We start from the raw sequence: 4,553 nt of genomic DNA, 5'->3' as shown, positions 1-4,553 counted from the left end.
ATATATGGGGATTATTTATTGCGAATTTCAACTTAATAGCGATATTTATAAGACATTTATGATTATTTAAGTGATTTTCTGAAATGAACTTTATATGGGGGCTACGGTCAAATGTGAGCCGATCCACAAAAAATTTGTGGTTGTATTTTTTTTAAGCACGAAACTTATTTTTCCTGAATTTTGTGTGGATACTGCAATTTTGTAGGCATTTACAGACCATATAAACATTATTTCGGGAAGAAATTTTTATGGGGGCTAGGTGAATCATAGTCCCTTTAACATAAAAATAACGTGTGTACAATTTTATGGTATTATCTGCAATACATTTGCACAAATAACGAAAACTATGTTAAAATTATTAAGTTTTTTTTTAGGTTGTCTAACATTTTGGTTCATAACTCTGGTTCCACTGAACCGATTTTGCTGATTTTGAATACCAAACTGCTTAGGAGAACAGTAAACATTTTTTTTGCAAGTCTACCAATTTTGTTTGCCTATTTTGGACGTGAGCGTGTTTTACAGAGACAGACAGACGGACATGGCTCAATCGACTTAGAATTTCATAAGGATCAATAATGTATCTACTTTGTTGGGTCTGAGATGAATATTTCTCAATGTTACACACGGAATGACAAACTTATATATACCCTCATTCACCACTTATGGTGTTGGGGGGTATAAAAATAAATATCTCTTCAACTAATAGAGACAACATACACATTAGGGATATAACTATTGACAATTTTTGCAAATATACAAATTGGTATAGCATAGTCAGATAGAGCATTAAAAAATATGAAAAACCACAGTATTATTTTTTCGCGGTTGTTAGAAAAGTTCACGCACCAAACGCAATAAAGTTTTTCATATATACAATATACCTAAAAAAATGATTTTCATTACTTATACAACATTGGCCATCACGTGGTGGTATGCTAAAAATTTTCCCAAAATCAGTTATATCCCTAATACACATGTAAGCGTATTTTTTTGTAGATCTTGTTAAGCACTATTCGTATTTTAAATTTCAGCTCATTCGGACATAAATGGATTTTTGGCGATTTTTTTTAAAAATTTGAGACCCAAGGTGACCAAATTTTAAATTACCTATTTTCGATTATGTTAATTTTTAGTTTATTTATAATAAGTGCAAAATCACAATGAAATACCAATGACTGAACCATATTTCATGTTCATGTTTAAATACTGTGAAAATACAATACTTGTTACCAACTATTTATACTATTAGTTTGGGTCAATGCAGAACGCTCTCTCTGGGATACGCTTCTCTTCAGAACAGAGTATCTGAAATTGGATTGATTTGTTTTTATCCTGAAAGCTTGAGCAATACCATATATTATCAGAAAGGTGGGAAAGGGTCATAGCTAACAATGCCCAATACTTTGAATTAATTTATATTGTACAAATGTGGACCAATACCAATAGAATCGTATTGAAGTGCCCTTACGGAAACTGTCTAAAACGATCTCAACTCCATAGTGAACAGTTATTTTTCCACGAAAAAAATAAAAGTTCCGATGAAACTCTTAAAATGAGATTTTAATTAGCCGTCATAAAAAAACTCATTTGAGGAGTTTTATTTTATACCCCATAAAATAAAACCCATTTTTTTATTTATCATTTATTTTTCCAGTCATAAAGTAAAACTTGTTCTTTTTTTTCAGTATCTTCCTTTATTGAGCCTATCAGATATAATGTTTGTATTAATTTATTTTTTTAAGAAAAAAAAAAACAACAATAATAATAGGAATCAAACAATATCAAATTGAAATTGATTTAATCAATTGCAAAGCAAGGTGCTTTACATATTGTAATGATCTGACCACCTGCAAGCTTTCTGACGGGGAAAATAAAACTCCTCAAATGAGTTTTATTTTATGACGGAAAAATAAAACTCGCCAAACTAATTTTTTTTATGACTTTTATTTTTACATTGAAAAATAACTATTTTACAGAGACATAACTGTTCTAAGAAATATCTAAAAAAATTTAGCCATAACTGTATTATTTGAAAACGTAAAATTATTCATTGATTTATGCCTAACTTTTTCAGTCTCAAAAAATTTAATAACAGTTATTTGTGGTCTCTGCTATTTTAGATCGATTTTTATTTCTATAGTCACAAAACTACTCTCATATAATGACTTTTTTGATAACACTTACAACTAGAGATGCTAAACGGGGAATCACGTTCCCGAAAATCCCGGGGTTTTCGGGATTTTCTAAATCCCGAAGCCCGGGATTTTTTAATTTTAAATCCCGGGGGTTTCGGGATTTTCCAAAAGCCGTTTTTCATAAATAAATAGGGGAAATTGTCATTTTTGTGTGACTTTTTCATTCATTTTGACATTCTACATGCCCGAATATCGCAAAGTGATGTTCAGCAAAGTTGTTAAGCTCAACTCCTGCTACAATATAGTTAATAAAGGAAAACGGTATTTTTGGTTTTCCTTGAGTGGGGCTCTAGAAAATAAATTCTTCAACTTTTTTTGTAAGTTATCTAACAAAACTCAATTTAAATCCTCTTCAAATGAAATTGATTTTATCTCAGATGAGGAGCTCGAACAAAATGAAAATATTTCGATTGCTAAAAGGCTAAAAGATATTATTAATAAATGTAAAAACCCCAAATAACAATAACGAAACCAAATTATAATGTAGATCTTCAAATACATCATTTTATTTCTGAAGGAACAAGAGGAAATTACTTGCAGATTTGTTATAAGTATTTGCAAACGGGTTTGCCAATGTGAAAGATGTTTTTCGGCAGCAGCATATGTCGAAAACAAAATTCGTTCCAGAATGGCAGATGAAACCATAGATGCAATAGTATTCTTAAGTAGCTATTTAAAATAAACACTTTTTTATACTAAAGTACGGTTTTCACCAGTATGTCGAATTTTTTCACGAAAAATCGTATAGCAGAAACGCATTCTATGGAAAATTCTAAGAAGAAACCAGAGGTCTAAAATCAAATCCTATCGCATTTCGTCTTTTATCCAATGATATTTCAGTATATATATTTTTTTTAAAAGTTTTTTATTGGATAAAAGACGAAATGCGCAAGATAGGATTTGATTTTAGATCTATGGTTTCTTGGGGATAATTTCATAGAATTTTGCGTAGATTGCGTTTCTGCTATACGATTTTTTACGTTTTGATCGTCCATACAAATCGACCCGGCCTAATGTACATACTTTATTGTTATTTCTTCTTATATAATGTACTCATGCAAGTATTTTATGCTTATTAGTGTCTAATAAAAATTAATTGCTAAATAAAAAATGTACTTTCAATTGTAAATACATAATTATGTACGATTCTTTCTTATAATTTTCGGGATTTTAGATTTCCCGAAAATCCCGAAACCCCGGGTCGGGATTTCGGGATTCTTTACCAAATCCCGAACCCCGGGATTTTTAAAAATCAGTCCCGATTATCATCTCTACTTACAACCCTTACGGTCCCTGGCATTTTTCTATGTTCTCAAACTAAATAAAATAAAAATAAATTATATTTTTTTTCAATTTGAAAATCTAAACCCAAAGCGAAAATTTACATAGAGCGGAAACTTGAAAAAAACTCAAACAAAAAACTTACTCAAAAATGTTACACATACGAGTTTTGTTTTTGTTTTCACATAGTTTTTTTTACTAATACATCCTCACCACTTAGGTTTTTGACAACTGAGTTAGGTCTTAGCCAGTAGAGTTTCTGCTCTATGTATATTTCTCTATGGTTTTATTTACTAATACATTCCCACCACTTAGGTTTTTGACAACTGAGTTAGGCCTTTGACAGAAGAGTTTCCGCTCTATGATCTAAAATTAATTTAAAATTTTTTAAAAATTTCTCAATTTCATATGGAAATTTCCCGATTTCAATGAAAAATTTTGTAAAAGAATGTATACTATTTTCGAAAAGTAATTTTTACAAATTAATAAGAATTTTAATTCCAAAGAAAGTAATACTTTGACGTTTTTAGAGGATATTTTTTAAACTGTTTAGAGTTGGGCTTAATATTTAGTGATTATTTTGAAGAATCAATATGAGATTAAAATTAATTCCTAAATTTATGAGAATTTGGAAATAGTTAAATCATTTTAAAATTTAATTACTGTTTATAATTTTGGTTTTTCTAGTGTGTGGTATACGATTTTTGCAATATCCTTACATTCAGTTTATTGTGGTATTTTTATACCCTACACCACCATAGTGGGGAGGGTATTATGCGTTTGTGCAGATGTGTGTAACGCCCAAAAATATTAGTCTAACACCCACCTTAAAGTATACCGATCGACTTAGAATTACTTTCTGAGTCGATTAAACCTTGTGCGCAGAGTACAAGTCGCAATTTTGAAGATATTTCTATAAAATTTGGTATATATAATTTTTTCGGCCCAAGGACGAAGCCTATTGAAACTGGCTGAAATCGGATTAATATTTCACCTAGCCCCCATACAAATGTCCTCCCGAAATTGAACTTTATCGGTCATAAATGTTTAATTTATACATGTCTCTACACAAAATTC

This window comes from Calliphora vicina, chromosome 4 (genome assembly GCF_958450345.1).
Source record: "Calliphora vicina chromosome 4, idCalVici1.1, whole genome shotgun sequence".
Taxonomy (NCBI): domain Eukaryota; kingdom Metazoa; phylum Arthropoda; class Insecta; order Diptera; family Calliphoridae; genus Calliphora; species Calliphora vicina.
This window is presented reverse-complemented; position numbering follows the sequence as displayed.